This window comes from Pristiophorus japonicus, chromosome 8, assembly GCF_044704955.1.
Source record: "Pristiophorus japonicus isolate sPriJap1 chromosome 8, sPriJap1.hap1, whole genome shotgun sequence".
NCBI classification, from domain to species: Eukaryota; Metazoa; Chordata; class Chondrichthyes; family Pristiophoridae; genus Pristiophorus; species Pristiophorus japonicus.
In genome coordinates this window covers 38,778,420-38,804,573 of record NC_091984.1, presented here as the reverse complement: position 1 = coordinate 38,804,573, position 26,154 = coordinate 38,778,420, and the positions used below count along the sequence as shown (strand labels likewise).

The following is a 26,154-nucleotide window of genomic DNA, read 5'->3' as shown; positions in this document are numbered from 1 at the left end:
GCCACACGCTCTTTCCGCTGCCTGCGCTTGATTTCTGCACGCTCTCAGCGATGAGACTCGAGGTGCTCAGCGCCCTCCCGGATGCACTTCCTCCACTTAGGGCAGTCTTTGGCTCGGGACTCCCAGGTGTCGGTGGGGATGTTGCACTTTATCAGGGAGGCTTTGACTATCTGTCAGGTGGCTGGCTGGCAAAGCGCTCGGCTAGGGGGCTAGCGAATGGTGCTGGCGGGACGCCTGGTCCATTTTAAGGGCTGGGCCTCATTATCATGCCACCGGTAATCTATAACTATCAAACGGGCGGCCTGCCGCCCAGAAGACGACCCGACCAACAGGAAGGCAGTTCTGGGGGCGGGGGGGGGATTTGATGAGATTGCGGGTGTGAGAATGCGGGGATAGGAACAGGGTGCCTAGGCTAGCAGCAGCTCATGTTATTCATATTGGAGCGCTCCTCACTCTGCCCTCACAAAAATAATGTAAACGCTTACCTTTTCAAGCCTCTTCTGCTGTACTGCCAGATTACACGGAGTGAAGCCTCCATGGTGGATACTCTGCCAAGCACGCAGTTAAAATGGCATCGGGGTCACGTCCGTGTGCGTCATAATACCCTGATCTGCATAGATTCATGAGGCTTCCGTCTGATTCAGGCAAACGTCCACAGCCACCCAATGGAAGCCACCGGGGAAAACTGCCGGTGGAGAGGGAATGGGTCAGTAAGTCCATCATCTCCATCTTGACTCCACTATAGCCCTATTTCTGCCGGGCGGTGGATGTTAATATATATCCCTTCCGAAGATTTTTTACTAGTACTTCAGTTATGAACTGGTGATGTGGCATGAACTATGCTTACAGAAGTAGAAGACACAGGTTTAAAGTGTTTTAAAAAGTTTGAAGAAATGCAAGAGATTCAAAAAACTTTTTATTTGCATAGAATAGGTTTGTATATGGAACACTGATGATGCAGTGTTGCTTAACTCCTCCAAAGATGAGGTAAATGTAGGGTTGAAAATAGAGCTGTATTTATGGATTGAAATAATACGAGATATGTTTGTGTGCTGCTGATGGCAGGTTAGGGGAAATATTATGTGAAGCATAGTAAGCTAAGGCCGAATAATGGAATAAAAATAAAAAATAGCAAATCTGAAATAAAAGCATGCTGGAATTGCGCAGTAGATTAGTCCCTTTCAGATAAGAACAAAGACGGGTTATGATCTATTTGATGTGCAACTTTCATCATAATGGCGATATAAACGTGTCATTCTGCACATGGTATCTGAGCTGTACAGTGCATTCACATATTACAGTCTCGTGAAGCAGAAAAATGGCCTTTTCAGTGTGTTTCGTGTCACGCAAGTGCCATGCAATGACTATCTTCAACAAGCGAGAGTCTAACCACAGACCCTTGACATTCAACAGCATTACCATTGACGAATTCACTACCATCAACATCCTTATGGTCACCAGAAACTTAACAGGACCAGCCACATAAATACTGTGGCAACAAGAGCAGGTCAGAGGCTGAGTATTCTGCGGCGAGTATCTCACCTTCTGACTCCCCAAAGCCTTTCCACCATCTACAAGGCACAAGACACAAGTCAGGAGTGTGATGGAATACTCTCCACTTGGCTAGATGAATGCAGCTCCAACAACACTCAAGAAGCTCAACACCATCCAGGACAAAGCAGCCCACTTGATTGGCACCCCATCCACCATCTAAAACATTCACTCCCTCCACCACCGGCGTACCATGGCTGCAGTGTGTACCATCTACAAGATTCACTGCAGCAACTCACCAAGGCTTCTTCGGCAGCACCTCCCAAACCCACGACCTCTACCACCTAGAAGGACAAGGGCAGCAGGCGCATGGGAACACCATCACCTCCACGTTCCCCTCCAAGTCACTCACCATCCTGACTTGGAAATATATCGCCGTTCCTTCATCGTCATTGGGTTAAAATCCTGGAACTCCCTCCATAACAGCATTGTGGGAGTACCTTCAGCACACGGACTGCAGCAGTTCAAGAACCACAACTTGTATTTATATAGCGCCTTTAAAATAGTGAAACTTCCCAAGGCGCTTCACAGGAGTATAATGCAATAAAAGAATTTGACACCGAGCCATATAAGTAGAAATTAGCGCAGGTGACCAAAAGCTTGGTCAAAGAGATATGTTTTAAGGACATGCTTATTTGTGCTGCCAAAATGGCCAACATACTCCACCCTTTGTTTCTGTGTTTCTGATTGGTCCCCTTGGAGGATAAGCCACACCTGAAGTTTCACAGCAATGTGTAACTGGAACCGCCCATCCCAAGGTCTCACTGACTTTGCAAATTGTAACTCGCTCCACTTTGACTTCCTGAAGCAACAGAGGACAGAGCTCCCCAAAAGTCAGCAAGGGCCAGCAATAGTCCCGTACTCCAGTCTAAGTGCATGCCTCCCCCTGCCGAAGTGCCTTATCCCAGCACAAGTGCATCCTCCCCCACATTCTTCCCCCACCCCACCATAGATAGGGCATTGTGTACGGATTGTTAACAGGTTTATTGGGAATGAAGTGAATCGTGATGGTGTCGTGAATTCTGGATATCAAGCAATCCAATGATGTCCCTTGTAGGGGGTTGGAAGAATGTGATCCGTCTCATACACCCACCCCCCTTCTCCCGCCCCAACCCCTGTGTCTCCCCCCTCCCCCGCTGCTCTCTCTTCCACCCCCCCCAGCCGCTCTCTCTCCTCCCCCTCCCACCCTTTCTCTCTCTCTTCCCCCACCCCCCAGCTTCCCTCTCTCTCTTCCCCCCCCCCACCCCGCAGCCTCTCTCTCTCCCCCCTAGCCTCTCTCTCTCTCTCTCTCTCTACCCCCCAGCCTCTCTCTCGCTCTCTCTCCCCCCCCCCTCCATTGCAGCCTCACTCTCTCTCTTCTCCCCCCCCCCCACCCAAGCACCTCTCTCTCTCTCTGTCTCTCTCTCTCCCCGCCCTCCCCAGCCTCTCTCGCTCTCTCTCTCTTTCTCTTTCCCCCACCATGCTGTACCAACACTCTGGAGTTTAATTAAAGGAGCTAAGGTCACACTTACTCATTGCATCACTTTATTATGAGCGTAATACCCTCTCTTTCCCCGACCCCCCAGCTTCTCTCTCTCTCTCTCTCTCACTCTCTCCCCCGCCACCCTCCCCAGCCTCTCTCTTTCCCCCCCAGCTCCTCTTTCTCTCTCTTTCTCTCTCCCCCTCCCCCCCACCCCCACTGCAGCCGCGCTCTCTCTCCCACCCCCCACCCCAGCCGCTCTCTTTTTCTCTCTCTCTCCCCAGCTGCGCTCTCTCTCTCTCCCCACCCTCTGCCGCTCTCTCTTCCACCACCCTCCCAGCTGCTCTCTTTCCTCCCCCCGACCCTTTCTCGCACTCCCCAGCTTCCCGCTCTCTCCCCCCCACCACCCCGCAGCCTCTCTCTCTATCTCTATCTATCTCTCTCTCTCTCTCTCTCTTGCTCTCTGCCCCCACCCATCCCCCCCAGCCTCTCGCTCTCCCACCCCCTACCCTGCCTCTCTCTCTCTCTTCCACCTCCCCTCCACCCTCTATCTTCCCCCCCACCCTGCCCCTCTCTCTCTCTCTCTTTCCCCCCCCCAGCCGCCTTTTCTCCCCCCCCCCAACCTCGCTCTCCCCCCCGCCCCTCCAGCCACTCTCTCTCTTCCCCTCCCCGCAGCCACTCTCCCTCCCACGCCCGCCCCCCAGCCTCTCTCCCCACAACCAGCCTCTCTCTCTCTCCCCCCAGCTCTCTCTCCTGCCTCCCTGTCTCTCCTCCCCCCAGCCTCCCTGTCTCTCCTCCCCGCAACCTCTCTCTCTCTTTTTCTCTCTCTCTCCCCCACCCCCACAGCTTCCCTCTCTTTCTTCCCCCCCGCCAAGTTTCTCTCATCCCCAACCTCTCTCTCTCTCTCTCCCACCCCCGCCCCTCAGCCTCCCTCTCCACCCCAGCCTTTCTCTCTCCCCCCCCCACTCCGCTTCCCTCGCTCTCTTCCCCCCCCCCGCCAGCCTCTCTCTCTCTCCCCCTCTCCAGCCTCTCTCTCTCTCTCCCCCACCTCCAGCATCTCTCTCCCCAAACCAGCCCCTCTCTCTCTCTCCTCCGCGCCCCCCAGCCTCTCTCACTATTCCGCCCCCCCGCAGCCTCTCACTCTCTCTCTCTCTGCCTCTCCCCCTCACCCAGCACCCCCTCTCTCTCTCTCTCTCCCCAGCACCTCCCTCTCTCTCTCTCCCCAGCACCTCTCTCTCTCTCTCTCCCCCAGCACCCCTCTCTCTCCACTCCAGCCTCTCTCTCTCTCTTCCCCCGCCACCCCCAGCCTCTCTCTCTCTCACCTCCAGCCTCTCTCTCCCCTCCAGCCTCTCTCACTCTTCACCCCCCCTGCCCCCCGCAGCTTCTCTCTCTCTTCTCCCCCCCCACCAGCTTCTCTCTCTCTCTCTCTCTCTCCCCCCAGCTTCTCTCTCTCTCTCTCTCTTCCCCCCCCGCACCTCACCGCAACCTCTCTCTCTCTCTCTTCCCCGTCCCCCCAAGCCCCTCTCTCCCCGTCCTCCCCAGCCTCTCTCTCTCTCTCTCTCTCTCTCTCTTTCTTTCTCTTTCCCCCACCCACCCCCAGCCGCTATCGGGGCCCCCGCCGGCTGGGGTGGGGTGGGGGAAAGAGAGAGAGAGAGTCAGAGCCTCAGGTCCTACTTCTCAGCACCACTTGCATGGAATGATTCGGGCTGGGCGGAGCTTGACAAGGGGTGGGGCTTGTTGCCTGTCTGTCAAAAAAAGTGCAGTACAAATAGTTACATCGATGTTTTATGGAACGTTATGAAGGAGGAACGAGGCAGAGAGGTTTAGGCAGTGTGTTCCAGAGCTTGGGGCCTATGAAACAGAAGACGCAGCCACCAATGGTTGAGTGATTATAATCAGGGATGCTCAGGAGGAGCGCATACATCTCCGGGGGGGGGGGAGGAGGGGGTGGTTGGGTTGGGTTGTGAGCCTGAAGGAGATTACAGAGATAGGGAGGGGAGTGGCCATGGAGGGATTTGAAAATAAGGAGAATTTTTAAATCGTGGCGTTGCTTAACCGGAAATCAATGTAGGTCAGCGATGGGTGAGCGGGACTTGTTGCGAGTTAGGACATGGGCTGCCGAGTTTTGGATCACCTAGTTTACGTAGGGTAGAATGTGGGAGGCCAGCCAGGAGTGCATTGGAATAGTCAAGTCTAGAGGTAACAAAAGCATGGATGAGGACTTCAGCAGTGGATGAGCTGAGGTAAGGGCAGAGACGGGCGATGTTACGAAGGTGGAAATAGTCGATCTTAGTTATGTTGCGGATATGTGGTTGAAAGCTCATTTTAGGGTCAAATATGACACCAAGGTTGTGAACAGTCTGGTTCAGCCTCAGACAGGAGTTGGGGAGAGGGATGGAGTCAGTGGCTGTGGAACGGAGTTTGTGGCGAGGACTGAAAACAATGGCTTCGGTCTTCCCAATATTCAATTGGAGAAAATTTCTGCTCATCGAGAACTGAATGTCGGACAAGCAGTCTGATAATTTAGAGACCGTGGAGGGGCCAAGAGAAGTGGTAGTGAGGTAGAGCTGGGTGTCATCAGCGTACATATGGAAACTGACGCTATGTTTCCAGATTATGTCATCAAAGGGCAACATATAGATGAAATAGAAGATGGCCAAGGATAGATCTTTGGGGGATACCAGAGGTAATGATGCGGGGGCAGGAAGCAAAGCCGTTAGGGCAGGGGGTTTCTCTGGCTACGTTTAGATAGATAAGAATGGAATCAGGCAAGTCAGCCCCACCCAGCTGGATGACAGTGGAGAGGCGTTGGAGAAGGATAGAGGGATAGTTTGCCTTTATCACAGTCAGAAAGGATGTAATTTGTGACTTTGATGAGAGCCGTTTCAGTTATGTTGCAGGTGCGGAAACCAGATTGGAGAGATTCAGACATGGAATTGAGGGAAAGATGGGCATGGATTTGGGAGGTGACAACACATTCAAGGACTTTAGAGAGGAAAGGGAGGTTGGAGATGGGGCGGTAGTTTGCAAGGACAGAGGAATTGAGGGTTGTTTTTTTTTGAGCAGAGGGGTGATGACGGCTGATTTGAGGTAGAGGGGGACAGTACCTGAGGAGAACTGATAACAATGTCAGCTGACATGGGAGCCAGAAAAGGAAGTTGGGTGGTCAACAGTTTGGTGGGAATAGGGTCGAGGGAGCAAAAAGTGGGTCTCATGGACAGGATGAGCTCAGAAAGGTCATGAGGGAAGATCAGAGAGAAACTGGAGAAAGATGTGAGCAGGGGGAATCCTTGAAGGAAGTTTGGCCCGGTGGGCTAGGGGAAGGAAGGGATGAGGCAGAGGCAGCCGAACGGATGGTCTCAATCTTAGAGACAAAGATTGAGCTCCTCACACTTATTATCAGACGTGAGGGTGGAGACTGGGGAGACATGGTTAGGAGTAGAGAATAGAAGCCAGGGTTTATCTTTACATGAGCGATTTTGGCAGACGAGAGCAGGACCCGATAGTGCTTTATGTGGTCCAGTCAGATCTGCCGGTGAATGGCTAAACCAGTTGTCTGCCATATCCATTCAAGTCTACGTCCCTTGGACTTATGGAAGCGAAGATCATGGCTGTACCAGGGGGAACAGCCAGGGTGAGAGAGAGAGTAATTGTTTTAACAGGGTCTAGGGCATCAAAGGTGGTGGTGAGGGTGTGATTGAACAGATCGGTAGTTGCAGAGATGTCATGGTGAATGGAGGGCCAAAGGCTGGACAGTTGGGAGTTGGTAACTGCGGTTATAAGAGATTCAGGAGAGAGTTTTTTTCCAGGGGCGGACACAGAAGGAGGTAGGGTTGTGCGGGGGTGGGAGATGTGGGTGGAGAGCGATACGAGGAAGTGGTCAGAGATGGCCTTTTCTGCGATTGATAAGATGGGAGTAGCGAGGCCACGAGAGATGGCAAGGTCAAGGGGCTGGCCGTGAATATGTGTTGGGGAGTTTACATAGAGGGAGAGATTAAGGGAGGACAGGAGGCTAGTGAACTTAGAAGAGAGAGATCATCGTGAATTAAGAATAAGGTTGAAATCACCGAGGTTGAGCAGTTGTTCAGTGCAGAGGCAGAGGGAGGAAAGTAGTGAAGAAATATCGGTAATAACATTTTATGGTACTTGGGTATGCGGTAGAGAATTTTAATTGAGAGGCGAGAGGGTGGAATAAGGTGAGATGCTCAAAGGAGCAGGAGGAGCCGGAGGAGTAGGAGGCAGACCAAGATGTGATTTGCCGATGAGAGCCACGTTGCCACCATGGCGGTCTGAGCCGGGCGGGGAGGCTTCATTTAAGGGTAAGGTGTCATCGGCCCTCAACCAGGTTTGTCAGGGCCATGATATCGATGCCATCATCAACAAGAAGCTTGTGGATAGGAAGGGCCTTGTTCGCAAGCGGATAGATGTTCTGGAGGGAGATGTGGAGAGGGTCAGTAATGGCTGCCCCACTGCCTGCGTCCATGAGGTCAGCGCTGGGGGGTGTGGTGGGGTGAGTTGGACGGGAAGGAGATTGGCAAGATTAGCCCACAGTGGTACACACTGGGCGGGAAGGTCGACAGAGAAGGATGGGACAGTTGGGGTTGCTGCTCGTAGGGAGGCAGTGACGAGTGCCTTGATGGGCCCTTCGAGAGGCACCGAGGGAAGCTGTAGGCTTATCTAGGAGAAAGTCAAACCAAGGATGGCAGCAGGAGAGTGGGAAGGTTGAAGAGTAATGAAGGTTTGGGGTTAGGGTGAGGGAGGGCAAAGTTTCCGAGGGAGGAGAGATGAAACGAGGCATGACGACAGGAGAGAATGGTCAGGGAGGGATAAAGAGAAAAAGGAAAGAAAGGGAAAAGTATTGAATGGCTCGCGTCTGGAGCTGTAGCCAAAGTGTACATGGAAAGGCTCACATCACATAGGCCTGTTTAAATGTAGTACTTAATGGGATACAATAGTAGGCAGACCAGGGTCAAAGTCAGAGCTTCCAAGGAAGGATAAAACCAACATGAACAGGATGGGTCGGCTCGGAGCATCGATGATTCCTTGGCCTAAGCAGGCGAATGAAGTCCAGAAACTATTGGAAGTATAGAGAGAGATCGAGGATGTGCTGTAGGGAGGAGAGTTGGTAGCGGTGCAGAAAAATTATGGCAACTTTGACACAAGTTTGTGGATCGCGGTAGATCGCCGTAAAAACTGCAGCCAGCAACCAGCAAAGTTGAAAATCGGTAGAGGAGTGAATCAGCAGCTGTTCGCAAGAAATCAGCAGAGCTGAAAAACAAGTCATCATCATAGGCAATCATCGAGGAGGACTTGCTTCCACTCTTATAATGAGTTCTTAGGTGGCTGAACAGTCCAATATGAGAACCACAGACTCTGTCACAAGTGGGGTAGATAGTCATTGAGGGAAGGGATGGGTGGGACTGGTTTGCCGCATGCTCTTTCCGCTGCCTGCGCTTGATTTCTGCATGCTCTCGGCGACGAGACTCGAGGTGCTCAGCGCCCTCCCGAATGCACTTCCTCCACGTAGGGCGGTCTTTGGCCAGGGACTCCCAGGTGTCAGTGGGGATGTTGCACTTTATCAGGGAGGCTTTGAGGGTGTCCTTGTAACGTTACCTAAACCCACCTTTGGCTCATTTGCCGTGAAGGAGTTCAGAGTAGAGCGCTTGCTTTGGGAGTCTTGTGTTAGACCAATGAACAATGTGGCCTGCCCAGCAGAGCTGATCAAGTGTGGTCAGTGCTTCAATGCTGGGGATGTTGGCCTGGGCGAGCACGCTGATGTTGGTGCATCTGTCCTCCCAGGAGATTTGTAGGATCTTGCGGAGACATCGTTAATGGTATCTCTCCAGCGACTTGAGGTGTCTGCTGTACATGGTCCATGTCTCTGTGTCCTACAGGAGGGCGGATATTACTACAGTCCTGTAGACCATGAGCTTGGTGGCAGTTTTGAGAATCTGGTCTTCAAACATTCATTTCCTCAAGCAGCCGAAGGCTGCACTGGCGCACTGGAGGCGGTGTTGAATCTAGTTGTCAATGCCTGCTCTTGTTGATAAGAGGCTGCCGAAGTGTGGGAAATGGTCCACATTGTCCAGGGCTGCGCCATGGATCTTGATGACTGGGGGACAGTGCTGTGCGGTGAGGACAGGCTGGTGGAGGACCTTTGTCTTACGGATGTTTAGCGTAAGGCCCATGCTTTTGTACGCCTCAGTAAATACGTCAATTATGCCCTGGAGTTCAGCCTCTGTATGTGCGCAGACGCAGGCGTTGTCCGCGTACTGTAGCTCGATGACAGAGGTTGGGGTGGTCTTGGACCTGGCCTGGAGATGGCGAAGATTGAACAGGTTCCCACTGGTTCTGTAGTTTAGTTCCACTCCAGCAGGGAGCTTGTTGACTGTGAGGTGGAGTACGGCAGCAAGGAAGATTGAGAAGAGGGTTGGGGCGATGACACAGCCCTGTTGACACCGGTCCGGATGTGGATTGGGTCCATAATGGACCCGTTGGTAAGGATCACGGCCTGCATGTCGTCGTGGAGTAGGCGGAGGATGGTAATGAACTTTTGGGGGCATCCAAAGTGGAGGAGGATGCTCCATAGACCCTTGCGGTTGACAGTGTCAAAGGCCTTTGTAAGGTCAAAGAAGACCATGTATAAGGGCTGGCACTGTTCCCTGCATTTTTCCTGCAGCTGTCGCACTGCAAAAATCATGTCCGTTGTGCCCCGCAGGGGACAAAATCTGCACTGCGACTCCAGGAGGAGCTCCTCGGCCGCAGGGAGAAGACGGTTGATGAGGACTCTAGCGACAACTTTCCCAGTGACTGATAGCAGGGAGATTCCTCTGTAGTTGCCGCAGTCGGACTTATCCCCCTTTTTAAAGATGATCACGATCACTGCATCTCAGATCTCCCGGCATGCTCTCCCTCCAGATGAGAGAGATGAGATCACGTATTCGCGCCAACAGTGCCTCTCCGCCATACTTCAGTGCCTCAGCGGGGATTCCATCCACTCCCTGTCTTATGACTTTTTCTACCTCGTGCAGTGTTGGGGTTTTGCCGAGATGGTGGCGGGCGGCATGCTGTGGTATAGAGTAGAGAACACTCGGGTCAGAGGCATAGTCTCAAATGAGGAGATCTTCGTAGTGCTCCTTCCAGTGGGCCCTGACTGCCTCGGTGTCCTTGATAAGTGTTTCCCTGTTCTTGGCCAGCAGTGGGGTGGGCCTTTGGAGTTTGGACCATAGGTGGCCTTGATTGCAATGAAGAATCCTCGCACGTCATGGCTGTCGGCCAGTTGTTGTATCTCCTGTGCTTTCTCCACCCACCACCTGTTTTCTAGGTCCCGGGTTTTTTTGTTGGACCTCAGCTTTGAGCCATCTGTAATGCTGTTTTGCTGCTCCCGAGTTGGGTTGTTGTTTCTGGCTCAGAAATGCCCTGCACTTGCGATCTATTAGCTCTTGGATCTCCTGATAATTCTCATCAAACCAGTCCTGGTGTTTCCTGGTTGAGTGACCAACCGTCTCTTCACAGGCACTGGTTATGGAGGCCTGGAGGGCAGACCAAGCATTGTGGGCATTCTGCATCTGAGGGTCATCAAGGCATGTCAGATTAGCTGTGAGGCGCAAACTGTGTCGGGCTCTCTTAGCTGGGTCCTTAAGTGCCCCGGCATTGACTTTTTTGCAGCACTGCTTCTGCTGCCCCCTCTGCTTTGGGGCTATGTTGATGTCAATGATGGATCGGATTAGGCGGTGGTCCGTCCAGCAGTCGTCAGCTCCTGTCCTGGCGCGGGTGATGCACACATCCTTGCGATCCCTGGCTCGGACGATGACATAGTCGAGTAGGTGCCAGTGTTTGGAGCAAGGGTGTTGCCACGATGCCTTGTATTTGTCCCTCTGGCGGAATAAGGTGTTGGTGATGAGAAGTTCATGTTCTAGACATTTTGTCAGGAGTAGGGTACCGCTAGAATTGGCTTTTTCTACCCCCTCTCTGCCAATCATGCCTCTCCAAAGGGCTATGTCCTTGCCGACCCTGGCGTTGAAGTCACCGAGGAGAATCAGTTTGTTGTCCGCGGGGACACGGGACAGGGATTTTGAGAGGCTGGAGTAAAAATCCTCTTTGGTCTCATCTGTTGCATCGAGTGTCGGGGCCTAAGCACTGATGACCGTGGCGCATTGATTCTGGGATAGGGTGAGTCAAAGAGTCATGAGGCGTTCGTTAACCCTGCAGGGGAAGTCTTTGAGGCAGTCAACCAGTTTGTTTTTGATGGCGAAGCTGACTCCGTGGAGGCGGCGTTCTTCCTCTAGATCCCCTGTCCAGAAGAAGGTATAACCTCCACCTTGTTCCTTGAGCTGGCCTTCCCCTGCCCGCCGGGTCTCGCTTAGGGCGGCGATGTCGATATCAATGCGTCGAAGTTCCCGGGCAACTATGGCGGTGCAGCGTTCCGGCCTGTCGCTGATGGAGTTGTTCATGAGGGTCGTGACGTTCCAGGTCCCGAACTGCATGTTAGAGGAGTGGAAGATGTCTGTGCGTGAGTTCTTTTAACGTGGGGTGGTCGTTGCACACCGGCTACCACACGGGCTTAGCTGAGCGAGGTCTTGGTCCAGTGGCAAGGGAGTCCCAGATGGCTGGAAACCAGGCACTGCGTATGGGCCTAGTTGCCTACGGCAAGATGTTGGCCGCAGGCTTGGTGCTGAGTAGCGCTCTTGATGGTAGGTGGTCCGAGGCTTGGTTAGGGATAGGCATTGGGGGGTCAGTGGCCCACTGGAGTTCAGAGTGGGACGTTGCGGGGGGGGGTGGGGGGGGCGGGTCATAGCCATGATGCTCACCACGTGTTGGAGGAGGAGAAGAGGCCAGGTCACCAGTGGGGCAGGAGAGCCCCAGTCGTCACGTCACCATTGAGGAGGAGGCCATCTGTCACTGCAGGAGGTCCAGCCGTCGTCGGTGAGGAGAGGCTCATCTGCCGCCGCTGGAGGTGTTCCGATCGCCGCTGGGGGCGGGGGGCTGATCGCCAGGTCCCGGTCTTCGCCGCAGGAGGCCCCGGTCTTCATCGCTGGAATCCTGGTTGCCGATGGGTGGTGTGAAAAACCAGTAGAACCAGTTCAGCAGAGAAACAGCCGCAGTTAAAAAGGAGAAATAAATGTTTGCAGCAGAGATGGAGAAGCAGCAGGTAGTCTTATGGTATAATCCAGTATAGTCCAGTGCAGAAACATAGTCTAGTGATGCCCAACGAAGTCCAGGAGATCGGAATCCAATTTGACAGAAGAATTCAGAGTGAAGACTTGAAGCGACTGAAGTGGAGCAAAGCCACAGCTAATGAATCAAAACAGTCAGTGAAGCAATGAAGTCCTCTTTGTGAGTGAAGGAAATCCAGTTTCTTCAGCAGATGCAAGCTCTGAGGCAAAGAACAAAGGCATGCCGGGGGATGGGCAGTGAGCCCTGCAGACATTGAACTTGGAGCTTGTAGCTTTAAACTTGCAGGTTAAAATGATAGTTTGGGCTGAAATGTCTTCATTATCAGAGGCAGGATAACATAAAGAGTGGATTTGGGGTAGAAGAGCAGGGGATAGTCATGGATGACCATGGATATAGTTGAGCAGGTCAGAGAACAGCTTCCAACCCAGGAGCTGTTTTGTCCATTTACTCGCCACCATCTTCTCAAGGACAATTGGGGATGGGCAATAAATGCTGGCCTTGCCAGCGACGCCCACATCCTATGAACGAATAAAAATCTTACTTTGTACTGGATTTGAGTAACATGTCCAGTTTGATGCTAGAACAGGCTTAACCCCAAATAAGTGTACACTAAACTTGATTTTATTTGGGTACTGCTGATGCTGTGTACCAATATGGCTGACTTGAGGCTACTTGGGACCTATCAATACCCTACAGCTACTTGGGATATAGCAATATATAAAATAGGAGCAGTAGTAGGCCATTCAGCCCTTCGAGTCTGCACTGCCATTCAATATGATCATAGCTGATCCTCTAACACAACACCATATTCCCACTTTTTCCCCATACTCCTTGATGTCTTTAGTATCTAGAAATCTAGCTATCTCCCTCTTAAATATATTCAGTGACTTGGCCTCCACAGCCTTCTGTGGTAGAGAATTCCACAGGTTCACCACCCTCTGAGTGAATAAATTTCTCATCTCGGTCCTAAATTTCCTACCCCATATCTTGAGACTGTCACCCCTCGTTCTAGACTTCCCAGCCAGGGGAAACATCCTCCCCGCATCCAGTCCATCCAACCCAGTCAGAATTTTATACGTTTCAATGAGATCTCCTTTCATTCTTCTAAACACTAGTGAATACAGGCCTAGTTAACACAATCTCTCCTCATACGACAGTCCTGCCATCCCAGGAATCAGTCTGGTGAACCTTCGCTGCACTCCCTCTTTGGCAGGTATATCATTTCTTAGGTAAGGAGACCAAAACTGCACACAATACTCCAGGTGCAGTCTCACCAAGGCCTTGTATAATTGTATTAAGACATCCTTGCTCCTGTACTCAAATCCTCTTGCAATGTAGGCCAACATACCAATTGCCTTCCTAACTGCTTGCTGCACCTGCATGTTTGCTTTCAATGACTGGTGTACAAGGACACCCAGGTCCCTCTGTACTTCCCAAGCCATCACCATTTAAATAATACTTTGTCCTTCTGTTTTTGCTACCAAAGTGGAGAACTTCACATTTATCCACGTTATACTGCATCTGCTATGTGTTTGCCCACTCACTCAACCTATCTAAATCGCCTTACAGCGTCTTTGCATCCTCCTCACAACTCACAATTCTACCTAGTTTTGTGTCGTCAGCAAACTTGGAAATATTACATTTGGTTCCCTCATCCAAATCATTTATATATATATTGTGAATAGCTGGGGCCCAAGCACCGATCCCTGTGGTACCCCACTAGTCACTGCCCCCCACCCCGAAAAAGACCCGTTTATTCCTACTCTCTGTTTCCTGTCAGTTAACCAATTTTCAATCCATGCAAGTACATTACCCCCAATCCTATGTGCTTTAATTTTTCACACTAACCTCTTATGTGGGACTTTATCAAAGGCTTTCTGAAAATCCTAATACACTACATCCACTGGTAAGTGGAGGAAGTGTATCCGGGAGGGCGCTGAGCACCCCGAGTCTATTCGCCGAGAGCATGCAGAAATCAAGCGCAGGCAGCAGAAAGAGCGTGCAGCAAACCTGTCCCATCCTCCCTTTCCCTCAACAACTATCTGTCCCACCTGTGACGGGGACTGTGGTCCTCGTATTAGACTGTTCAGTCACCTAAGGCCTCATTTTTAGAGTGGAAGCAAGTCTTCCTCGATTCCAAGGGACTGCCTATAAATGATGATGATCTATTCTATCAGTTACATCCTCAAAAAACTCCAGTAGGTTTGTCAAACATGATTTTCCTTTCATAAATCCATGTTGGCATTGTCTAATCCCGTTGATATTATTTAAGTGTGCCGTTATCACATCGTTTATAATGGACTCTAGCATTTTCCCACCTACTGATGTTAGGTTAACCGGTCTGTAGTTCCCTGTGTCAATGCATTAAACTTTCCCTACTTCCTGCTTAGCAATGCTGCTTTTGCAAAAAAAATGCCTCCGTCAATGCTACTTTTGGGCCTCACAGTGCCTCACAGATACATGTTTGATTTCAGGCTGCTCGGGACCAACCAATTCCCATGATAATGCTGCTGACTTGCGGCAATTTGGTGTATGTGTCTAGTTGCATTGATAGGTACAATCAGTTGCTATTTGACTTGCAGTGTGTATGTGGCAGAAAAATAATTGAAACACTTACAACACGCAGAACGTGTTCTGGTTCCATAATACTTCCATATGGAAAATATTTGGAACTCTGTCAATTATGGGTTGTAGAGTCAAATCATAATAGTGCAGTCAGCTGACATCTGTTCATTTCACAGAAATTAAATAGAATTGCTCCAAAATGACCTTTCACACAGATTGATTGATTTTTCTTTGAGGTGGGTTTCATGATACCCTGTCGCAGTTTCACATGTCAAAGTTCCACTGCTCCTTTTTATGAATCATTTTAAAATCAGGGCAAACTTGATTGTTCTGATTCTGGTCATTTTACAAGGCTACCCATCGAAAAACATGCTTAACAAATCTTTCTCTGGTTGTTTGGATCTTTGGCATGGCAATGGCTCAGCCAAATGATGTGGGGATAGGCTTTTGACCACTCCACCACCTCTCCTTCAAGATTCACCTGCATGCCACACAGCTTTATCCTGTTCCATTGCAATCTGTTTGAAAGTAACTATCGGGTTTCCATGAATGTGTAGCAAGAGGAGAAACCAATCACACATACGCCAGCCATCAGCTTTCTAAACTGACATCAGCTTTTCGAACCATGTGTCAGATTGTCAGCATTTCATGAGGAAAAACTGGCTTCATCCCTTCGTACCATCCACCCCCGACCCACATCCCCTCCCCTGGGGATTAATGGTTGTCAATGTGAACCGATCAGATCAGTTGCCAGGTACAACTGGAGGCTGCCAGAATCAATCGGGTCAGTTGGAGGGTAGAACTGTTGGCTGCTGGCATCACTTTCTTCCCTTACTGTTGATGGCTCACAAACTTAGAGCAGAAGAGTTTGAAGCTGAACTGATGTTTTCTGAGGGTCTCAGTTCTGGGTGTTTTTATTTAGTGTCTGTTCTTCAAGGCAGTTACAACGCAAAAATAATCTGCTAAACTCCAACTTTTAAAAACTTTCAGTTTTCCACAAAGGAACCTTCAGGGTCATGCCTGGCTGTCATCTTATAGGAAGGACTGTTTATTTTCTTCAGAACGGGTTGCAGCTGTTCTTTTGAGATAAGCAGGACGTTCCCTGATGTGAATGCATTAATGGGCTTTATTAAGCATTGCCTTCCCACACCGTTAAAATTTTCAGGGTTGGGAAAGAAAAGACACGATTTTTAACGGGGCCAAGGGCGAGCATGCGATCCGCGGAATGGTCCCTGGCCGTCAGTTAAATGTTGGGGTTGGGTAGGTGATTGAGATGGGGTGCGGAAAGCCCATGGCCCAAGATTTCCATGTCGGGTCCTGAGGTGTATTCCCGCTTCACCTAGCACACAAGGAAAGCTTTTTTTTAAAAAAAAAGAAGCATTCACTTACCTTTGCATCCCTCGTCTGAGACTGGTGCTCCTATGCGTCCACTGCTCCTGGCGGCTACTGAGAGTTAAAATAGCGTCAGGCTCTGAATAACGTCATCAGACCCCTTCTTTTGAATTTCAATGAGCCCCGAGCCCGGATGGTGGGAGGGGCTTAACTGCTTGCCATAATACGTCTGTGAACGAGACGATCAGGTGAACATGTTATTGTCAGCATTTTAACCCCCCTCCCACCAGACACTCTGTTCTCGTCAGGCATTGGGGAGGGGGTTAAAATCAGGGCTGAAGAGTAGGATTCTAGTGCTGATAATTATTTAATCGGACCACATTACTTGCGGATAACCATATTTAGGAGTTTACCGCCGTGTACAGCTGCAGATGTGTTGTGCAGACTATTGGCTTGTTTGTAGTGCCGGTTATGTTCTGTAACTTAGCTGTGTTGTATTCAGTTTGTCTAAGTGGACATGGTTGAAGTCTCTTTATAATAGCCAGGAATAGAGAGTCCATACCCACTGTAATAGTGCTCCCCGTGGCCAAGGAGCCCCTCCCGGAGTCACAGTGCGGATTTCGTCCCCTACGGGGCACAATGGACATGATTTTTGCAGCACGACAACTACAGGAAAAATGCAGGGAACAGCGCCAGCCCTTATACATGGCCTCCTTCGACCTTACAAAGGCCTTTGAAACTGTCAACCGCGAGGGTCTATGGAGCGTCCTCCTCCGTTTTGGATGCCCCCAAAAGTTCGTCACCATCCTCTGCCTGCTCCACAATGACATGCAGGCCGTGATCCTTACCAACGGATCCATCACAGACCCAATCCATGTTCGGACCGGGGTCAAACAGGGCTGCGTCATCACCCCAACCCTCTTCTCAATCTTTCTCGCCGCCATGCTCCAACTCACAGTCAACAAACTCCCCGCTGGAGTGGAACTAAACTACAGAACCAATGGGAACCTGTTCAACCTGCGTCATCTCCAGGCCAGATCCAAGAGCACCCCAACCTCTGTCGTTGAGCTACAGTACGCGGACTACACTTGCGTCTGCGCACATATAGAGGCTGAACTCTAGGACATAGTCGATGTATTTACTGAGGTGTACGAAAGCATGGGCCTTATGTTAAACACCTGTAAGACAAAGATCCTCCACCAGCCTGTCCTCACCGCACAGCACTGCCCCCCAGTCATCAAGATCCACGGTGTGGCCCTGGACACCGTGGACCACTTCCCAGATCTCGGGAGCCTCCTATTAACAAGAGCAGGCATCGACGATGAGATCCAATACCACCTCCAGTGCGCCAGCGCTGTCTTCGGCCACCTGAGGAAAAGAGTGTTTGAAGACCAGGCCCTCAAAACTGTCACCAAACTCATGGTCTACAGGGCTGTAGTAATACCTGCCCTCCTGTATAGCTCAGAGACATGGATTGTGTACAGCAGACACCTCAAGTTGCTGGAGAAATATCACTAATGATGACTCTGCAAGATCCTACAAATCCCTTGGGAGGACAGGCACACCAATATTAGCGTCCTTGTTCAGGCTAACAACCCCAGCATTGAAGCAGTGACCACACTCGATCAGCTCCGCTGGGCAGGCCCCATAGTTCGCATGCCAGACACGAGACAAAGCAAGTGCTCTACTCGGAGCTCCTTCACGGCAAACGAGCCAAAGGTGGGCAGAGGAAAGCCTCAATGCCTCCCTGATAGTGCGACATCCCCACTGGCCCAAGACCGACCTAAGTGGAGAAAGTGCATCCGAGAGGGCGCTGAGCACCTCGAGTCTGAACGGCGCGAGCATGAAGAAATCAAGCGCAGGCAGCGGAAAGAGTGTGTGGCAAACCAGTCCCACTACATCTTCCCTCAACGACTATCTGTCCCACCTGTGACAGAGTCTGTGGCTCTCGTATTGGACTGTTCAGCCACCAAAGAACTCACGTCAGGAGTATAAGCAAGTCTTCCTCGATTCAGAGGGTCTGCCTATGATGATGATGCTCCCCATGTCTGTTCTTGGGAACCCCATTTTTGTGCACTTTATGTTATATATGAATAAAGAGTCTGACTGCATACTGTGAGCTCAGAGTAGGGTGTGACTTTAATCTTTTGTTGCAGGCCTCCAAAGTGCCTCTCCAGCCTGTGAGGCCTCCTTAAGTACCTGTGCTCCCAAGGGATTGTGGGATCCCTTGGGACTCCAGGGGATGAGCCCTCTGGTGGCTGTACAAGGTAAATACAAGTTTACATACGTAACACTTTACTTCTCAATGATTGTAGTGTATAATGATTTTCATTACCAATAGAAGAAAATAAACTTTTTTGATTGGAACAAAAGAGCAATAACTAGAATTGCTGCTGGCAATAATAGCAATCACTCAGTGCATCTGTTTGATATTCCTCTATCTATTATTTTAACGGGAGGGCCTTAACCCATTCATTTCAACTTTACCCTGTTCCACATTAATGTCCATACAACTACTTTTCATTTTTTAATTCCAAATCTGTCTAACACTTCTAGGAAAAACTCTTTAGTTTTGAAAGGTAGAATTATGGTATGCTTCAAAATGCCAGAAAATGCACAAAATAAAGTGCCATCAATCCAAATCTACTGAGATGCGTGCGCCCAGGTCCCCTAAAAATCTCATACCTTCCACCATCAGTGATTTCTAAATTTACTAATGCTTCAAACTGCATTTTTGTATACTTTAGGATTTTTCCATTACAATGAAATCGATCAAAGTTGGGTATACCTAATAGATTAGCCTGCGGCCTTCCCATGGTTTGTGGCGCTTTCAGTTCAACCTCTCTTCTTCATATGCCATGAGGCTTGTATTCAGCGCTGTTTTTGAACTGTCAGCTTTTCCAGGACTGTGGAAACTTTTATTGAACTGTTGGTTCATTTTTGCTGTTTTTCTCGGTTGGCATGTATCCAATCATTTAATGTATGTCCCTGGACTTTGTTCTTGGCTCCTTCCATTTATCATCCATAAGCATGGGGCCGGCTTTTACACACCTGTGACATCTAACTGCACATTTCCAACATCATTATTGACTTCAAAGATGCTACCGCACAATCTGACTATTCCTCAGATATCAAGGGGATGATTTTAACTTTACCCGTCCAACGGCAACATGGTGAGTGGGCAATTAAATTTGTCTGGATTACTTACATGCCCTGGAGCCTTCAGAGCTGACAGTTGCTGATTTTAACCTGCTGTACTGACCAAGGTTGGCAGGATCCTTTGTTACATTTGCGTGTCAGGTTCCAATGAGATTATCAGGATCCAACTGCAATTTTAACTCAGCGGCCTGAGCAGGAAGCTGCAATCGCCTTCCCACCCAGTGAACATGGCGGGGTAGAGGATCCGGGGCCAGAAGAGGCCCAAAATAGGTGCGTTTCTTTGCTTAGAGTGTGGGGCCAGGAGGAGTCCCACAAGGCAAGTTTAGCTCTCTCCTGCTGCAAACTCACCTCTCCTCTTTCCTGATTGTGAGAGCTCCAGCAGCTGATGCCGAACCTATCTGCTGTCAGCGGGCGACCTCCAGGCTGTGCCATTTTCTATCGCTACCTGACGACTTTCTGCTCAGAACAGGCGGGACATTGGTTGGTGGTATTTACATAAGGCCCAGTAATTAAAATACCACAGGCCTTCTTTCTGGATCAGTGGATAAGTTTTGAAATATTTTTAATTTAATGTGCCAATATGGTACGTGCTTGAGTTACAAAGTTCATTGTCACAAAAATAAAATCAAACTACCATGCATAAATGTTAGTGTGGCTTCAAGTTTTCTTCACTGAAGCATTATTATTCTATAGAAGAAATTATTCACACTTGTTTTAGTACATTCACTGGAACTCTGGTGTAATTCCTTACCTATCTCTTGCTTGAGTGACCTAAATACAATTAATATGAACAGTCTGTCCAAGCTTTTTCATATATTTCAAATGCTACTAGTTGAGTTCTCCGGTTCTGTCTTTATAAACATTCCCGAGGAATTAATTCTGTGTCATCTTTGCAGTTCTTATTTGTTGATCAATAATGCCACACCATGTTTGGGTGGGAGAGGGAGTTATGAGCAGATTCCACATTTTATGGATAAGATTTAATCTCATCTGAAGCAAATATGTGATCAACTATATTGGGATTATCTCCCAGAGGAGAGTGAGCTAGACAGTCAATATGAAAAGATTAGTTTTCAGGCATGAGAGTATAATGCTTTTGCAAACCACAGAGAGCATTACCTTTAAAAAATTAATGAGGTTATTTAATTTCATTTAAAGCAGAGGGTGAGTCTGACACACAAACATTCAGCTCCCTGGAGATATGAATTCCAACACCATGCTAAAAGCTGTAGCACCTTTTATCCCAGAAATCCTGCAGTGCTGGGCTCTCCTTCCCAAATACTCAACAGCTAAAGGCATTGTGTGGCACTAAAGGATTCTGACTGGGCATGCCGTTTTTTAATTAAGTTTTCATGTCCTAAATTATCACATAGAAATAAGTACCATGTATTAAAATATTACAGTAATAATTCTACTCAAAAGGCATTTTTCAAATTGACTTTTTCCTATTTTTATTACTTTAATTATTTTTCTGTTTAATCGAGCCTGTTACTTCTGTTTGAAAGGTTTGAGTTTGCCTGTGCTTTTCCCCTTCTGCCTCCTTCATCACTGCCATCATTTATTGTGATAGAAGCCAAAACCCCTCCTTCCTAAAATTTGATTGGCTGAAAACAGGCTTCTTCACCTCAATGTGATTGCGTGGTCTAAGGATATCTTGCAGCCACCAAATAAGCCTTAATGCTCAATACCTCATTGGTGGCATGGGTATCAAGAGGGCCCCCTGCTGAGATAGCTCATTGGCTGCACGGGAAGAGTTTTTGTAATTAAAGTTCTGTAGGGGACAAATGTAAGTCCACATAAAAAATACTCAGTCAGCCAGACAACAAAATGATTGCTAGCAGCACATTCTCTGACCCCTTAATTCTGATATTGTACATCAGTTCTTTGTAAATTTACCAATAATTGAGAAACAGCAATCTTCATAGTGTTCTATAATGAACTTGCCAACGGTATTAGAGTTTTGAAAATCCCACATTTTATGTCCTTTTTATCTATAATTGTTACCTTTAAAGTAAATATTGTTTCTCTGACTGGAGCATTATTATAAAGAAAACTGAATATTTTACATAATATAAATATTTTAAAATGTAATTAATGACTTTCATGTGTCTACAGATAATTCCTTCAAACCTAGTTCCTCTGAGTTGCACTGTGATCATCTCCATGGAGAAGCGTGTGACCGATGAAAGCTATCTGAGAAGTCAGCTAATACTTTACTGGTACTAGTTCAAAAATATAATTTTCTGCATGAAAGTTGTAGTTCTGAACTCTCGTATTTAGAACAGTGCATAACTAAATAATGCAAAGATGATAATTGCACATAATTGGCTAAGTGACTGGGTTTGTTAAAAGAAATCATTGTTATTGTTCACAATCCATCATAGTGTACTCGTAACATTTTAAACACCTATTTATATCAGAAATGCTGTCATATTAAAAAAGAAATATTGGTAATGCAATGTGGTGCCGTCAAGTTTAGCAATGCTAATAACATATGTTCCTACTGTATTAGTATTAAAACGTTTTTGAAATATTTAAATAACCAGTCTTACTTATGTTAATTCTATCTGTCCTGTACTAATTGGCCATGTTGATGTTTTTAGTTTCCTAACAGCAATCACGTACCAATATGGTTAAACAAAGCCTCGATTTCAAAATTCTTATTCTTGTTTACCAATCACTCCATGGCCTTGCCTCTTCCCTTCCTATTTCTGTAATCTTTTTCAGCCTTACAACCCCACAATATGTCTGCGCTCCTCAAATTCTGCCCTCTTGAACATCCCACATTATAACTGCTCAACCATCGGTGGTCGCACCTTCAGCTGTTTGGGCCCTAAGCTCCGGAACTCCATCCCTAAACCTCTCCGCCTCTCTACCTCTTTTTTCTCCTTTAAGACAGTCCTTAAAACCTACCTCTTTAATCAAACTTTTGGTCATCTGCCTTAACTTCTTCTTTTGTGGCTCTGTGTCAAATTTATCTGTTATGTCTTGTAACACTGCTGTGAAGCGCCTCGGGATGTTTTACTGAGTTAAAGGTGCTATATAAATAAAAGTTATTATTATTATAATAATGTAATCTTGTATTGGGATATCTGAAGTGGCACAAACATCCCATAATGTGTCCAACCTGGTGGCAGTAAAATTCTTACAGGTCAGAATATCTGCTCCATAATTTTTAAAAGCAAAAGTTCTGATGGTGAATCTCCCTCTTTGAATAGGTTCTTAGCAAAATGTCAGAGATAATGTTTGATACACTTGTAAAAGGAACACAGTATAACAGCCGAGGATTCGTTCTTCAATGTTCTCACTTTCTACCATGAGCACCCAGTTGAAAAATGACTGAACACTCTGGGGGGTCTGAGACAGTCTGGTTCTCATGTCCACTGGGATTGGACCTATAGACATGGGACTATAGACAATTACAGATAAACGGAGATACACACTGAAATATTAATACTTGCAGAAACCTTCTGTATTCTGGCTGTGGCTTTATGCTGTCAATCATCAATATTTTCGTGAGCGACAGTAGATAAAGATTCATGAATAAAATGGACTAAAGGCTCCTCACAATAAGGACAGAGCCAGTCACCGAATTCAGACGGCACAATATGCTTAAGTAGATAACAGCTTTTCATTATTCAGTTCAAAGGATTACACATGACTGTTCCGTGAATTTAAAAATGAAATAGAAGCAGATGGAATGTCATTAATGTCTCCATTGCTGTAGTACAGTTGCTTATTTCAGGTGTGGTCTCCCATTGCAGATTCAATAAACCACTCTCCTTCCAGCTTCAAGAACAGAGACTGTTGTGCATACAATAGCAATTGGTGTTTTTAGTCCAGAGTTAGTTCATTGTGAAAAACAATGAGAATTCTTTGACTTTGCTGATACACATCTAAAAATTTATCGATCTCTATCTTGAATATACTCAAAAGAAATAGAGTTCTGTGATGACAGTATGCTCAGACCTAATCCTTCTTCTGAAATCCCACTTTCCCCTCATCCCACAATCTCTTCTCACTTACAAGCTGCTGATGGTGTAGGCATAGATATCTTGCTTCCCCCATCTCCCCTCTCCTCACCCCCCACATCCCTACCCTTGTCTCTTTGTCCATTCAGATACCCAGGAACTCCAGCCTGTCTCTGAAGTTCTGGAGGAGAATGATGGAGGAGAAGAAGACACATTGGCACTGCATCTGACACTCTCAGACAACGGCTCAGAAAATGGCACTGCGTGTACTTTGGAGGGTAATATAGAGGTGGGTTCTGCATGTGGTGAATCACCGAGCATGAGTGGGTTGTAGCCAGGCTAGGGGGAACGGGTAGCTTCGGGGCCAGCTCCCGGGAGGGTGGTTCACTCACGAATTCTGCTGCGCCGGACCCATGATGACCTCGATGGAGAAGCCGTCAGAAGAAGGGTGATTGATGGGCATACACACAGAAATGTTTGGTGCAATAGCAGGCCTGCCAGGGAGCCTCTTGTCAGTGTCCAGGAGCATGTAGGAGTCTGGCTCCAGCATTGCATGAGCAGAGCTTGGAGCCTGTGATTTCCAGGGTGGAAATTATGGGCAAATACATGAGACAACTTGTGGACCCAACCATGATGTTGGGTGTGATGGGCCATCTTGCAGATTCCATTGCAGCACAGGTGGTAGCAACCCAGCATCTCAGTGCTGCACTGGATGCTCAGACTGCTCTCATGCAGGCTCAGCTTGCTGCTCAGACTCCTGCCATCATGGCTGGGTTTACAAAGGGAGGAAAGGGGCTTGCAGGCTGTTCCAGCAGTCTAGCAATCTGTGCTCCAACGGATGGCTAGGAATGCTGAGGCACCGCCCCGGGGGAGTGGCAGTGGAGCAAGAACCTGCTGTCCTCTCTCAGGATGACAACATTCGTACTGTGCCCTTGCTGTTGCCTGTCATCCAGCGAGCACATGTCAAGGTGGTGTAATCTACAGCTGGGCCTTCCAGATCCCGAGATGCTCGAGATTGTCCTGCAAGACCATGTGTAGTCTCCCCAAATAAAAGTCAGGAGCTTTCCACCAGCCATGCTGCAGCCACTGAGGGATCATTTCACAGAGCACTAGTGTAGGAAAAGGCACAGGCACTAAGGGAGTGCACATGTGTGATGAGTTGACTTTGTTCTTTTGATTTGAATTTGATCAATTTATAAGTTATTTTTAGAATGTGTCTTTTATGGTTGCTCTCATTTCAGCTTTGTGCATAGGAGGATACTGTGATGTTCCGTGACACAGGGATGGTAAGATGGGGAAGTAAGGATCTGCAGTTTCATTCATTGGAACCGGAGTCTGATGAGGCGCTCACGGTCAGCCGTCCGGAACGGGAATGTGCTGCCTGCTTTGTCTTCCTCCTCCGGAGGTGGTCCCACAACCCTCGGTGACGAGGGCTGCGTCTCCATGATGGCCAAGTTATGGAGGATGCAGCAGCCACTACGAAATGGGACACCCGCTCTGGGGTGCACTGGAGGGCTCCTTCTGAGTGGTCAAGGCAGCAGAACCGTTGTTTTAGCACCCCGAAGGCCTGCTCGATGACATTCCTCATGACGTTCCTCGTGGCAGCGTGCCTGTCATTTTATGAGGGCTGGCCACGAGTGGTGGGATTGCAGAGCGGAGGCTTCAGCCAGGTGTAGAGCGGAAAGCCCTTGTCTCTGAGCAACCACCCTTGGGTTTGACATGGTGGCTGGAAGATTGCCGGCGCACCGGACTGGCACAGGATGAAGGCATCATGGCTCTTCTAATTTCTCTCTTTCCTCTCTTCTGAGTCTGTAGCTAGCAGGTTGACTTGCCCAATCCTTTGCTAGGCCTGTTCCGTTACAAGCTAGCCGCCTACCTCCATGTTATTTTCCCCCCCTGGAATGGTCTCTCTGAAACCCAAGTTCCATCATTTTCTGGCACAGCACATTGGTGCTACAGTGAACTGCAGGCCCATATCAGCTAAAAATACTTCTATTTGTCAGTGTATCATCCCCCAGCTCGATGACAACTAATTGGTGGTTTATCTTTAAAAACGAAAAGCAGGCAGAACTCTTTAAAGAGTCATTGCTAATAACCCTTGACCTGATGTTTGGTTGTGCAGCTGACTGAGTTTCCATTTCACTTGCTAACTGCCAGATTGATTTGCAGTACCTTGCTGCTCTGAAAGCCAATTGTTTTTCCTGTAACAGAACCACCTGGGTCTTACTGAAGCCATGGACTAAAACAATGTTGTTCTCATGGCAATTGCATTAACTCTTTCAAGACGAGCATTGTCAATAGCATTTTTCAAGACCTTAAGTATAAAAGTAATGTGTTATGGAACTGAGGGAAAAAAAGTCATGCTACTTTGATATTTCAACACCTCCTTTCATCCTGTTACAACGTATATTATAAGTTACTGGGGAAAATTTAAAACCCCCAAAACAGGCGAGTTAGGGGTCAGATGGGATGTTAAAATGTTAAAAACCTGACTCGCGACCCCAACCCACCTCCCACACCACTGGTTTTAATGGAGGTGGGGGGGGCGTCGGTCAACCAGCCCGCTCGCAGGACGCAGTATGCAATTTAAATATTATAATGAGGCTGGGAGCCTCACATTTAAGGGACAAACTATTTGTGCTGCACTTTTTTTTGACAGACAGGCGTCCATCCAGCCCGTACCCGCCACCCCTCCCGCCCCCACCCCGGCACCCCCCCTGCCCGTACTGCATTTTTTGGACCGACAGGCGACAAGCCCGGCCCCCTGCCAAGCTCCGCCCACCGTCCCCTCCCGGGCCCTGAATCATTCTGTCCACGTGGTGCCGAGAAGCAGGAGCTGAGACCCAAGACTCCGCTGATTCCCTCGCCAACTTTGACTCCCTCCCCCACCCCCCCAGGACTCGCTAGACCCAACTCTCCGACTCCCTCCACCCCCCCACC

The 26,154-nt window shown here is 48.6% G+C and overlaps 1 protein-coding gene and 1 long non-coding RNA gene across 3 annotated transcripts in view; one reads left to right on the top strand and one right to left on the bottom strand.

Annotated features, from left to right (window-relative positions):
• The window catches only part of LOC139268055 (uncharacterized), a 40,562-nt gene extending 40,004 nt beyond the window's left edge, over positions 1-558 (bottom strand). The window contains exon 1 of the long non-coding RNA XR_011593965.1: positions 486-558. This is a non-coding gene — a long non-coding RNA (uncharacterized lncRNA). The remainder of the gene's footprint in view (positions 1-485) is intronic.
• Positions 559-663: 105 nt separating this feature from the next.
• Positions 664-26,154, top strand: part of LOC139268054 (uncharacterized) — a 39,070-nt gene continuing 13,579 nt past the window's right edge. The window contains exons 1-3 of one of the 2 annotated variants that reach the window (XM_070886044.1): positions 664-706; positions 21,359-21,462; positions 23,364-23,503. The gene's annotated coding sequence lies outside the window, so the exon portion shown is untranslated. The remainder of the gene's footprint in view (positions 707-21,358; positions 21,463-23,363; positions 23,504-26,154) is intronic. The other variant, XM_070886046.1, reaches the window with a different exon arrangement.